General features: G+C 38.7%; 1 protein-coding gene across 3 annotated transcripts in view; it reads left to right on the top strand.

Annotated features, from left to right (window-relative positions):
* FAM120C (family with sequence similarity 120 member C) overlaps nucleotides 1-14,305 on the top strand; it is a 175,759-nt gene that overhangs the window by 147,291 nt on the left and 14,163 nt on the right. The gene's annotated exons all lie outside the window — the stretch shown is intronic.

The raw sequence follows: 14,305 nt of genomic DNA, 5'->3' as shown, positions 1-14,305 counted from the left end.
TCATTTGTACTTTGTCAGCAGCAATGACTAGTCCTGATCGTGACAAATGACTTTGAAGGGAATTATAAGCCTTAAGTAAAATATGTTTATCAGAATAAGCAAGTAATAAGTCATCCATATAATGAATAAAATATATCTGAGGGAACTGTTTACGAACAGGAGCAATAACTTGAGCTACAAACTGTTGACATAAAGTAGGACTATTAGCCATACCCTGAGGCAGCATTTTCCATTGATAACGTTGCATAGGTTCTATAAAATTTAAAGAGGGTAAGCTAAAAGCAAATCGCAACTTATCAGCCGGAAATAGAGGAATAGTAAAAAAACAATCCTTAAGATCAATAATAATAATCATATAATTTTTTGGTATGGCTGCAGGAGAAGGCAAACCTGGTTGCAGAGCTCCCATAATTACCACAGTTTGATTAACAGCACGTAAATCTTGCAATAAACGATATTTTCCCGATTTTTTCTTTATAACAAATATAGGAGTATTCCAAGGGCTATTAGACTTTTCTAGTCTGCCCAAAGCAAGCTGTTCATTAATTATATCATGAGCCGCCATTAATTTCTCCTTAGAAAGGGGCCATTGGTCCACCCAGACAGAATTATCAGAAATCCAAGTTATAGGGTCAGCATGTGGTGGAGGAGAATCCAAGGCCCCTAGGAAAAACCCCAAGCCTGTTTTATCCCGTTTATTATCAGTCTGTAAGGGTAATTTATTTCCCTGTTGATTTTTTCCCAAACCATTTCTAGGATCATACCCTTGATTTAACAATATATTAGTTATAGTAGGGTTGGGACTAAGCAATAGGATTCCCATTTGTTGTAATATATCTCTTCCCCAAAGGTTAACTGGCAATCCAGGCAATACGTAGGGTTTGAATATTCCTTGATTACCTTCAGCATCCTGCCAATGTAGGTATTGCGAACTTTGTTGTGGAGAATTAGATTGGCCAATACCTTGCAACTGTGTAATGGTTTGGTGCACGGGCCAATTTTTTGGCCAATGTATAAACGAAATAACAGAAACATCAGCACCAGTATCTAATAACCCAGAAAAAGGCCTTCCATTTATTTTTAATACCAATTGTGGTCTTTCCCTACCAATTTGTTGAATCCAGTAAACTGCATCAGAGGAACCGAAAGCCCCAGTTCCTCTTTTGTTATGTTGTAAAATTTTTCCTTCTGGTATGAATGGAATTAATAGAAGCTGAGCTATTCGCATACCGGGTGTGATAAGAAAAGATCCTTTTGATGTTTGAACCATAACCTTTAATTCCCCTTCATAATCAGCATCAATCACCCCAGGAATAATAGTTAAGCCTTTCATAGACATACTACTTCTTCCAAGGATTATACCAACCGTTCCCTGGGGTAAAGGCCCAAAAGTTCCCGTAGGAAGGGCTTGGGGTCCCATATCCGAGGTTAATAAGAATTGGGTGGAGGCACAGAGGTCCAGTCCTGCACTATTTGGCGTGGCCCTTTGAAGGGAGGAGATTCCATTCCCTGAGGAACAAAGGTCTGAGCTGGAGGCGGTGGAGCAGGTTGTGAGGGGATTATTGACATTGCTCCAATTGTTTGATGGGGCCGGAGCAAGCCCCTCTGGAAGTTTCCCGACAAGGGAGTTCCATCTTTATGAGTCACTGATCGACATTCTTTAGCCCAATGCCGTCCTCTTTGGCATCGGGGACAAATTGTGGGAGGAGGAGATTTACCTTGAGGCACAGAATTTACGACAGGCATATTAGGAGTATCAACAGTACAATTTTTTGCAAAATGACCTGGCTTCCCACATTTAAAACAGTTTTTACTTTTAGCATTTGGCCCAAATCCTGCCTTAGTTAGGGCTGCAGCTATAGCTGCTCCCTGTAAGTAAGATGATCCAATATCAGAACAAACTCGAATATAATCCTCTAAATTTCCTTTCCTTTTCCATGGACGTATAGCTGCTTGACAAATATTATTAGCATTTTCGAAAGCCAATTGTTTGACGATAATTGCTCCAGAAGGACCATCAGAAATAATTCTATTAACAGCCTGTAATAATCTAGCCACAAAATCAGCATAAGGTTCATCTGCCCCTTGCCTTATTTTAGCAAGGTCTTCAGTCCTAGTGGAGGCAGGTAAATGTTTCCATGCATGTAGAGCTATATGATTGATCTGAGCATAAGCCACAAAAGGGAAAGCTAATTGATCCTGTAATAACTGATGTTGTCCTTCCCCAATCAACATCTCATAATTTACTAGCACATTATGTGCAGTATTTCTTTCAGCTTGTTCAGCAGCCTTTTCATAATATTCTGATTTCCAAAGTAAATAGTCGCCACCAGTGAGACAAGCACGAGCAATAGATTTCCAGTCCGCTGGAGGCAATGCTTCTGTTGCAATAGTATCCAACATAGTAATAGTGAAAGGGGCTATAGGCCCATATTGTGCACAGGCTGCTTTTAAATCTTTCAAACCTTAAAGGAGAGAGGCTGATATTCCCAATTATTTTGTTGTGGATTTTGAGGATTGGGTCGTTGCACCACCAGACAGCAGAATAAAGGATCCTCCCCTCTATTAAGAGCTCCCCGTACTGCTTGTTGTAAAGGACTAAGCTTAGGAGGGATAGGGACAGAGACATGTAATTGCTGTAACCGCGGAAGAATATTTTCATCAGGATATTTTTCAGCCTCATATTTGGCTTCTTCACCCGCTAAATCAAAAGAAAAGTCATCATCATCAAGTGAATTAACACTTTTTATCCTCGGTGGCAACGGAGGAGCAGTAGCTACTGCAGCAATATGTTCTACAGATTTAGCTGTTAATTTTGGAACTGAATCATAAATTGGATTAAAACAATCTCTTATTAAATTCCACAAGCTAAAAATGGAAACTGAAACAGAAGATGGTCCATGAGCTTCATGATATTTAGATAATTCATCTCCTACACGAGTCTAAATTGCTAAGTCCACTGATCCTCCTTCAGGGAACCAAGGACAAGCATCATATACTAATTGCAAAAATTCCAGAAGTTGTGAGGTAGTTACCTTAGTTCCACGGGCTTTTAACATTGAAAGCAAAACCTGAGCAAATAAATCACGCTCCTTAGAGCCCTTTTGTCCCATATTATTTTACTTCTGACTCTTTCTCGAGTTACCGTCCTAAAAACGAAATTATTTCTTGTGGCCACACTATCTCACTCGAGAGTTCTACTTACCTGAAATCTTCTGAAATGCCTCACGCACTCAGGTCCCTGTGCGGGCGCCACTTGCCGCAGACCGGCTGCAGAAAGCTAGAAGTTCCTGGCGGTGAGGGGTAAGGAACTGAAAAGCACCAGTATGGGGTCAGAAGGGCCAAGACAACTGATGGTTGTAAGGCAAGTTTATTCAAAGAGCATGAATGTATATATAGGTTCAGCACGGAACGAACACTAGGCAACAAATCAGTAAACCTTGTATTTCCACATAATTCTGTCGCCACTATCTATGCGCCACTATCTATGCGCCATTATCTATGCACCACTATCTATGCACCACTATCTGTGCACCACTATCTATGCACCACTATCAGCATGCCTTATGGGCCGTTCTTTGGAGATACAGACTTCCCCCTCAGGGCAGCACGTCCTTCTTCTGGGGAACAACCAGGGGCTCTTAGATCCAGAGCAGGCACCTGGAACGAAACTGGCCGCAAGCCATTTTCCTTTTTTACGCTCAATACCGCAGCGTCAGGAGTGCATACCAAGAAAGAGACAAGCAGTTCTCCGCAAAGCAGAAAGCTGAATAAGCTTACAGCTTGGGGGCCACCACAGCGCAGTGGTTAAGAATCTGCCTGCCAGCGCTGGGCACACGGGTTCGATCCATGGTCCGGGAAGATCCCACATGCTGCTGATCAACTAAGCCCACACGCCACAATTACTGAGCCTGCACTCTAGAGCCCGCAAGCCACAACTACTGAGCCTGCGTGCCACAGCTACTGAAGCCCACGCGCCCAGAGCCCGTGCTCTACAACAAGAGAAGCCACCGCAATGAGAAGCCCTGTAATAAAGAGTAGCCCCCACTCGCCGCAGCTAAAGAAAGCCCGCGCAGCAACAAAGGCCCAACACAGCCATAAATAAATAAATAAACAACTAAATAAAAGAAATAATAATTAAAATGAGTAAAAGATGTGAATAGACATTTCACCAGAGAAGACATAGGGTTGGAATATAAGCACATGAAAAAATTCTCAACTTCAGTAATCATTGGGAAAATGCAAATTTAAACCACAATGAAACACCACTTCACTCAGCTGGAATAATTATAATAAAAAAGACAGACAATGACAAATGTAGGCCTGGCTGCAGAGAATTGGGATTCCCTCATACGTTGCTGGTGGGAATTTAAAGTGGAGATTAGTTTGGCATTTTCTTAGAAGGTTAAATATAAATTATCATATGACTCATTTATTTCACTCCTAGGAAAAAAAATAAATAAATAAAATAAATGTAAATAAAATAAAAATAGCATATCCCCCCCCAAAATTAACTCAAAATGGATCATAGACTTAAATGTAAATATAAAAGTATACAAATTTTAGAAAAATGGAAATATTTTCAGGTTCTAGAGCTAGGCAAAGTGTTCTTAGACTTGTCGCCAAAAGCATGATCCATAAAAGGAAAAATTTATAAATTGGACCTCATCAGAATTAAAAACGTTTGCTGGTTGAATGCCCATGTAAGGAGGATGAAAAGACAAGCTACAAAGTGGGAGAAAATATTTGCAAACCACATATTCAACAAAAGCCTAGTATCTAGAATATATAAAGACCTCTCAAAACTCATCAAGAAAAAACCAGACAAACAAATAATTTAATTAGAAAATGGCAAAATACATGACATTTCACTGAAGAGGGTAAACAATGACCAAAAAACACATGAAAAGATATCATTAGCCATTAGGGAAATGCAAATTAAAACCACAATGAGATATCATTACACACCTCTCAGAATGGCTCATTTAAGAAATAATGATAATACCACATGATGGGGAAAACACAAAGAAACTGGATCATTCATACATTGGTGTTCGAAATGTAGAATGGTACAGTCACTTTGAAAAACAATTTGGCAATTTCTTTAAAAACCACTGTACAACTCAGCAGTTGCACTGTTGGGCATTTACCCCAGAGAAATGAACATTTATGTCCACACAGAAACCTGTGCACCAAGGTCACTAATGTTTATAGCACCTTTATTCTTTTATTTATTTATTTATTTATTCTTTTATTTATTTATTTATTCATTTATTCTTTATTCTTTTACTTATTTATTCTTTCATTCATTCATTCATTCGTTCGTTCATTCATTCTTTATTTTTCTTTTATTCATTCATTCATTTATTCATTTATTTATTTATTCGTTTATTCATTCATTCATTTATCCATTCATTCTTTTATTTATTTATTTATTCATTCATTCATTTATTTATTTATTTATACTTTTATTTATTCATTCATTCATTCACTTATACATTTATTTATTTATCCATTCATTCATTTATTTATTTATACTTTTATTTATTTATTTATACTTTTATTTATCCATTCATTCATTCATTCATTCATTTCTTTATGCATTCATTCTTTTATTTATTTACTTATTCATTCATTCATTTATTTGTTTGTTTGTTTATTCATTCATTCATTTATCCATTCATTCTTTTATTCATTCATGCATTCATTCATCTGTTCATTCATTCATTTATTCATTTATTTATTTATTAATTTATTTATTTATGGCTGCATTGGGTCTTCATTGCTGCTTGTGGGCTTTCTCTAGTTGCAGAGAGCGGAGGCTACTCTTCGTTGTGGTGCAAGGGCTTCTCATTGCGGTGGCTTCTCTTGTTGAGGAGCACGGGCTCTAGGTGCGCAGGCTTCAGTAGTTGTGGCACGCAGGCTCAGTGGCTGTGGCTCGAGGGCTCTAGAGCGCAGGCTCAGTAGTTGTGGCACATGGGCTTAGTTGCTCCGCAGCATGTGGGATCTTCCCGGACCAGGGTTCGAACCTGTGTCCCCTGCATTGGCAGGCGGATTCTTAACCACTGCACCACCAGGGAAATGCCAGGACATTTATTCGTATTACTCCAAAGTTGGAAACAACCCAGATTTCTCTCAGTGGATGAATTATTCAACTATTGTACACACATATGATGGAATTCTACTCAGCAATGAAAAGCAACAAACTTTTTTTTTTTTGTCCACACCAAGCAGCTTGCAGGGTCTTAGTTCCCAGACCAGGGACTGAACCCGGGCCCTTGGCTGTGAAAGCATGGAGTCCTAACCACTGGACCGCCAGGGAATTCCCCAAAAGCAACAAACTTTTAATAACACACAACAACTTAGATGAATCTTAAGGGAATTGTCTTAAGTAGAAAAGCCAATCCCCAAAGATTACCTACTATGTGATTCCATTTATATAACATTGCTGAAATGACAAAATTAGGGAAATGAAGAACAGATTAGTGATTGCCAGGCGTTAAGTACATCAGTGGGGGAAGAAGAGAGGTGTGGTTATAAAAGGTAATATGAGGGATCCTTGTGGTGGTAGAACTGTTCTATATCTTCTTTTTTTTAACATCTTTATTGGAGTACAATTGCTTTACAATGGTGTGTTAAGTTTCTGCTGTATAACAAAGTGAATCAGCTATACATAAACATATATCCCCGTATCTCCTCCCTCTTGCGTCTCCCTCCCATCCTCCCTATCCCACCCCTCTAGGTGGACACAAAGCCCTGAGCTGATCTCCCTGTGCTATGTGGCTGCTTCCCACTAGCTATCTATTTTACATTTGGTAGTGTATATATGTCCATGCCACTCTCTCACTTCGTCCCAGCTTACCCTTCCCCCTCCCCGTGTCCTCAGGTCCATTCTCTACATCTGCGTCTTTATACCTGTCCTGCCCCTAGGTTCTTCAGAACCATTTATTTTTCTGGATTCCATATATATGTGTTAGCATATGGTATTTGTTTTTCTCTTTCTGACTTACTTCACTCTGTATGACAACACCATATATAAATATTGTTTTAACATCTTTATTGGAGTATAATTGCTTTACAATGGTGTGTTAGTTTCTGCTTTATAACAAAGTGAATCAGTTATACATATACATATATCCCCATATCTCTTCCCTCTTGCATCTCCCTCCCTCCCACCCTCCTTATCACACCCCTCTAGATGGTCACAAAGCACCGAGCTGATCTCCCTGTGCTATGTGGCTGCTTCCCACTAGCTATCTATTTTACATTTAGTACCATATATCTTTAAGCCCTTTAAAAATTACTTTTATCAGAGAAGATATACATGGAACACCTACTGTGTATAAGGTACTGTTAGATTACAAGGTTAAAATAAAACTCGGTTCATACCCTCAAGTTCCCCCAAACTGTCCAACAAACATCTACTAAGCACCCATAGGTGCTGGGGAAACAGATATGAGAAAGACCTAGTCTCTGTCTTCGGGGAGTTCCCAGTAGAGCAGAGGAGACAGACCCACGAACAGACAACTTCAATACAATGTGGTAAGTGCATGTAACAGTAGAGGTGAGTGTAGAGAGCCCTGGGAGTACATAGGAGTTACTAACCTATCCAGGCTACACAGGGAAGGGATAGGAGTAGTGTTGGGAGCTTATAAAGCAATAAGAAGGTAAGAAAAGAACCATCTGGCATAGATACATATATAACAATGCCCCCAAACAGCCTTTTTACTTTATACTTGAGGAGCAAACTAAGGAGTAGAGCCTGTAGAAAACAATGAGTAAACAATGGGGTGATGAATTATTTCCTCCCTCGTCTCCATAGGTTGTGGTTAACCCACCACATATGCTCCCTAGAGGTTCCAATCCACATCTACAGTCTGAAACCTAAGCATCTCCATGCATAATGGGGCCTCAAAAAATGTCATGGAGCACTGACTCTCATTGACAGAACAATATCCTCCTAAGTCGCTTCATGATCTGCTATAGCATATCTTCTGGGGGTTGCAGAAGATTGGACCTCTAATAACTGGTTGGGGCATGTGTATCAGCTTTTTCAGAAAAGATTATTTGGCTGAAGAGCCTCACATATCCTATCATTAAAAGTTACAATTCTCTATCCTATGTTGCTATCTTAACATACCTTAAACTAAAACTGTATTCATAAAGGGTTTATGGACATTTTAAAAACAACAAAATATTCTTTAAATATAAGGCAATCTTTTAGTTTTTTTCACATGCTGTTTTCATCAACCTTATCATTTACCTGAACCTGCTGATTGTGCTGTGGAGAGAGGGTATATAAAGCCTGTAGAACCTAATCCTTGTCTTTCTGTGTCTGACTTACTACACTTAGTATGTTAACCTCTAGGTCCATCCATGTTGCTGAAAATGGCATTATTTCATTCTTTTTTATGAGAAAGACAAATGTCATATGATATAGCTTATATGTGGAATCTAAAAAAATGATACAAAGGAACTTATTTCCAAAACAGAAACAGACTCACAGACAGAAAACAAACTTATGGTTACCAAAGGGGAAAGGGGGGGAAGGATAAATTAGGAGTATGGGATTAACAGATACACACTACTATATATAAAATAGATAAACAACAAAGACCTACTGTATAGTACAGGGAACTATATTTAGTATCTTGTAATAACCTATAATGGAAAAGAATCTGAAAAAGAAGTGTATATACAGATATATATATATCTGAATCGCCTTGCTGTACACCTGAAACTAACACAACATTGTAAATCAACTATACTTCAATAAAAATAAAAGTTAAAAAAAGAATCTAATCCTTGAACCAGACTTCAGGGTTAGATGTTGAGTCTCGGTGACAAAGCCTTACTTCTCACCACTTTCTTGTGTAGAGACATTTGCTGCCCAAGGATTTTGCCTCCTAAAATGCCTTAATTAGAGCCTGAATGGATTTGACCACTAGAAAGCCTGCTGCACATTTGGTGCATGGTTTCCTGTGCTCCAGAGAGCTCTGCTGTTCAGAGGCTCATAAAGCACGCTCCTGGACAGCTTCTCAGGCCCGGGTTTCTGCTCCTTGGCTGGCTCTGTGCTTTATTACCTCCTGAGGTACTTACCCACTTGCCTGTTCTCAAGTTACTTCCCCAGGCCCACAGTTTGACGGTGCTTTCCTAGGGGACACAGCCAGCCTCCCTGTTGCTCCAAACCAGCTGGAGGACTCGCAAAAGCCAGAAGCAACCACTTGCATGGGCCTGGCCTTGAAAATGGAATGCCTCACCTTTCTCACACCAATTAGTGAAGGATGGGATCTGTATTAAGGGGAAGAATGCTGAGCGAATCTTTCCAGAAAATGAATGGAAAAGACAAGCAAGAAGGGGTGGGCATGTTCTCCAAATGGTAGGGCTCCTTGTTCTGTTGGGAATCATCCCAGAGCTGGAAAAGATGCCAGAGCTGTGGGAGAGGGTGAGCAAGTGAGCTAATGATCAAACATTTTGACCTGGGTTCAAGTGGATATGGCAGAACTACCTTAGACCATGTTCCAACTTCACTCTTTTCCTTACATTTTATTTTATGCTCCTTTCCAAAGAAGTTGCTTTCTAGTTTTTGTTTGCTTGTTTATTCATTTGCAAAAGGGAGTTTGCAAACCCAAAACATGGTTGAATGTCAAAGGAGTTGGTTAAAACATTTGAGTCCTATACAAACACCATAATCTAAGGTCTTGGCCCAAGCTACAAACAATTTTCAAGAAACAACAAGTGCACAGTGATTAAGTTGAAGCTAACATTAAAGGATTTCTAAGGTTGAGACCCTATGGATCCCACAGGGGAGAGGAATAAGAAGCACTTCATTGAGAGTTCCCTACTCAATATAGCTCTCATTAAGTGCTCACCAATTTAAATGTAATTCCACCAATAACCACTCTGTGAGGAAGGTGTTGTTATTCTCCCTATTGAACAGATAAGAAGGCAAGTTTCAGAGAGGTGAAGTGACTTGCCCGAGTTCAAACCGTTACTAAATGGCAGAGCCAGGATTTGAACTCATGCCTAACACACAGTAGAGTCTCAGCTCATGCATATTGTTTATGGAATGAATAAATGAATGAACAGTCTTTTTGAGTAGAACAGTTCTGTATCTTGATTGGGTCAGTATCAATACCTGGTTGTGATGTTGTACTATAGTTTTGTAAGATATTACCATTAGGAGAACTGGGTAAAGTGTTCAAGGGATCCCTCATTTTTATTCCTTACAACTGCATGTGAATCTACAATAATAACAAAATTAAAAGTTTAATTAAAACAAAAACTATGCTAAGGAAAGAAGCCAGACACAAAAGGTCACATATTATATTATTCCATTTATATGAAATGTCCAGAAAGGCAAATCTATAGAGATAGAAATTTGTTAGAGATAGTAACGTTGATAGAAAGTGATTGCCTGGGGCTTCCCTGGTGGCGCAGTGGTTGAGTCTGCCTACCAATGCAGGGGACACGGGTTCGAGCCCTGGTCTGGGAAGATCCCACATGCCGCGGAGCAGCTGGGCCCGTGAGCCACAACTACTGAGCCTGCGTGTCTGGAGCCTGTGCTCCGCAACGAGAGGCCGCAACAGTGAGAGGCCCGCGCACCGCGATGAGGAGTGGCCCCCACTTGCCGCAACTAGAGAAAGCCCTCGCACAGAAACGAAGACCCAACACAACCATAAATAAATAAATTTAAAATTTTAAAAAAATTTAAAAAAATTAAAAAAAAAGAAAGTGATTGCCCAGGGGTGGGAATGGGGAGTGACTGCGCATGGGCCTGAGGGATCTTTTGGGGGCAATGCAAATGTTCTAAAACTCAACTGTGGTGATAGTTGCCCAACTCTGTAAGTTTACTAAAAATCATTAAATTCTACACTTACAATGGATGAATTGTTTGGTGTGTAAATTATGCCTCAATAAAGCATTTTAAGGTAAGTTTCTGTATATGTAAAATTACTGCAAAATAAAAGGTTTATTTTGAAAAAATGAAGAAAAGAAAAAGAAAAAAAAATAAAGACTTGAGACCCTCCCCACAAAAAAGGAAAGATATAAAAAGATCAATAACTATGACTATATCTATATGCCAAAATACATAAAATTAAAAGACAAATGACAAACTGGGAAAATATTTGCGACAGTTATAACAGTGTGTCAGTATTCTCAATATATAAAAGCTTTTTAAATACTAGCATCCCCAAACAAAAATGGGTAAATGACATTCTATTCGGATTCATTTGTTTACAAGAAAGAAAAGCCACTCTAACTATCTTATTGTAAAGATATAACAGGTAGTCTCATAGTCATCTAAGGACCAGAAAAGTGGTGTACACAGGGAATAGTACTGGAAGGGCAGGAACAGAGACTGCCCACTCTCTCATGGACCTGTGTAGCTCTTCTTTCTGCTTGTCTGTTTCATCAACCTCTGAATCTCTTAGCTCAAATTCTCAAGACTCTGGCAAGCCATGGATTGATTTGACTTGGATCAGCTGTCCACTGTGTGTCCAAATAGCTGTCACTATTTTAAGATAAGGCTTTAGATTATCTGAAACAGAGCAATAGACAGAACAAGCAAATTCACTGACATGTCTATGATAGACATAGACCAGCCATAGAAGTAAATACGTGTTTGGGGAAAATATGCAACCTCATCATTAGCAATCAAAGAGACAGACATTTAAATAGCAAGAGACATTTTTTGCCCATAAAAATATCAAAGATTAATGATAATTCATGCTGACACAACAACTGGGATATAGGACAAATGGGTCTGGAAAACAATTTTTTTTAATTTATTTGTTTTTATTTTTGGCTGTGTTGGGTCTTCATTGCTGTGCGTGGGCTTTCTCTAGTTGCGGCAAGCGGGGGCTACTCTTCGTTGCAGTGTGTGGGCTTCTCATTGCAGTGGCTTCTCTTGTTGCGGAGCACGGGCTCTAGGCACCCGGGCTTCAGTAGTTGTGGCACGCGGGCTCAGTAGTTGTGGCTCACAGGCTCTAGAGTGCAGGCTCAGTACTTGTGGTGCCTGGGCTTAGGTGTTCCGTGGCATGTGGGATCTTCCTGGGCCAGGGCTCGAACCCGTGTCCCCTGCATTGGCAGGCGGATTCTTAACCACTGCGCCACTAGGGAAACCCTGGAAAACAGTTTTGCAATATGTATTGAGGACCTTTATAATGGACATAACCTTTGACATAATAATTCCACTTCTAGAAACCTATCTTAAGGGAATGAATAATCAGAGATACAGGGAGATTTATATATGTGAATATCTTTGTAGTATTTTTTATAATAAAAGAAAAAGAATGAACAGTATAAGTGTCCAATATTATAGGATATTTAAGTAAATTGATAAACATACGAGGAACATACAGTCATTTAAAATCATGTTTTTGAAAAGTATTTAATGAATGAAAGGTTCTTATAGTATTATGTTGAGTGAAAAAAGCAAGATATAATATTCTATATATAGTGTGAAAGAGAGAGAAAAAATTGAAATTTGAGATGCTAGGAAGAAAGAAGCCAAAATCGTGAACTTAACAGCGGTTATATCTAAATGGTAAGATTACAAATTATTTCCGTTTTTACTTTTCATTTTCTTCATACTTTTTTTGGCTTTTAAAATGTTTTCTGAATGAGAATGAACTTGAACTTTTGTAATCAGAATAAAATCATAAATGTTGCTTAAAATTCAAAGACATGGAGGAAAGACATGGAGTAAAAGTAGAGACCACTAAATATTAAAGCATATTTAAAATTTAAGTCAGTATGGTCCTGGCATGAGAAATAAAACACAGAATAAATAGGGTAGAAACAGATTCTTGTATGTGTGAGAATTTAATATAAGATATGGGAGGCTTCACCAAATAGTAAAAGAAGGATTATACCATGATTGAATTAGTTACAAATAGTAACCAAGAGTTCTGGTATGCCATATGCTAAGTGCTTTTACATTCATTTTCTCCTTTACTTATTACAACCTTTGAGATTTAGATAGTATTATCCCCATTTTAGAGATGAGTGAACTCAAGCCCCTAGAGGTTTAGGCATTTGCCCAGAGTCACATAGAAAAGTAGTGGAACCTAGACTGGAACCAAGTATGTCAGACTCCAAGTCTCTATTCTGTGCTACTTCTTTTTATGTATATAAAGTTCCTGGCAAGGTATCTAGAATACAAAAGGCATGTAGTAAGTATTATTCCTATGAATAACTTATACTTTTCTGCATATATTATAATGTAATATTTAATGCTTTATATAGTATATATAATAATGTAAATACTAGTAATAATAATATGATAAATATATCATCTTAATAACTCTTGTCTTTGTCCCCTGGCCTTCTCTATGCCCTCAGCCAGTGCCTTTGTTCAGACCTCTTTGGCCACAGGTTGCTTCAGTTGCCTCCTAACTGGTATCCATATCTCTTGTCCCTTACCCTCTGAGCCAGTCAATATCAAACCAATCTCCTGCTGACAATCCTTAACTGTCTTCGTATATTTTCAGGGTGAAGGTCCAAATTTCTTAATATTGTTTCTGAGACCCTTCACAATCTGGCCTACTTTCTTTTTTTTTCCAGTTTTATTGAAAAGTAATTGACATACATCACTGTATAATTTTAAGGTCTACAGCATGATGGTTTGATTTACATACATTGTGAAATGATTACCACAATAGCTTTAGTTAACATCCATCATCTCATATAGATACAATAAAAATAAAAGAGAAAAAGTTTCTCCTTATGATGAGAACTCTTAAGTTCTACTCTCTTAATAACTTTCCTATATACCATGCATCAGTGTTAGCTATAGTCACCATGCTGTACTTTACATCCCTAGTACTTACTTATCTTTTAACTGGAAGTTTGTACCTTTTGACCACCTTCCTCTAATTCCTCCTCCTCCACCTCCCCCATCCCCTGTCTCTGATGACCACAAATCTAATCTCCTTTTCAATGAGTTTGGTGGGGTTTTTAAAATTTATTATTATATTCCACATATAAGTGAGATCGTACAATATTTTTCTGTCTCTGACTTATGTCGCTTAGCATCATGCCTTCAGGGTCTATCCATGTTGTTGTAAGTGGTAGAATTTCCTCGTTTTTGTATGGCTGAATAATATTCCATGGTATATATAAACACCACAACTTCTTTAGCCATTTGTTCATTGATGGATGCCTAGGTTGCTTCCATGTCTTGGCTATATAATACCGCAATGAACATGGGGGTGCAGGTATCTTTTCGAGTGCATGTTTTTGTTTCCTTCGGATATAGCATTCCAGGAGGTAGAATTGCTGGATCGTGTGGTCATTCTAG

This window comes from Balaenoptera borealis (genome assembly GCF_965194805.1).
Source record: "Balaenoptera borealis genome assembly, chromosome: X".
Lineage (NCBI taxonomy): Eukaryota > Metazoa > Chordata > Mammalia > Artiodactyla > Balaenopteridae > Balaenoptera > Balaenoptera borealis.
Note: the sequence above shows the minus strand (reverse complement) of the source record. Positions and strands in the feature narration are given on the sequence as shown.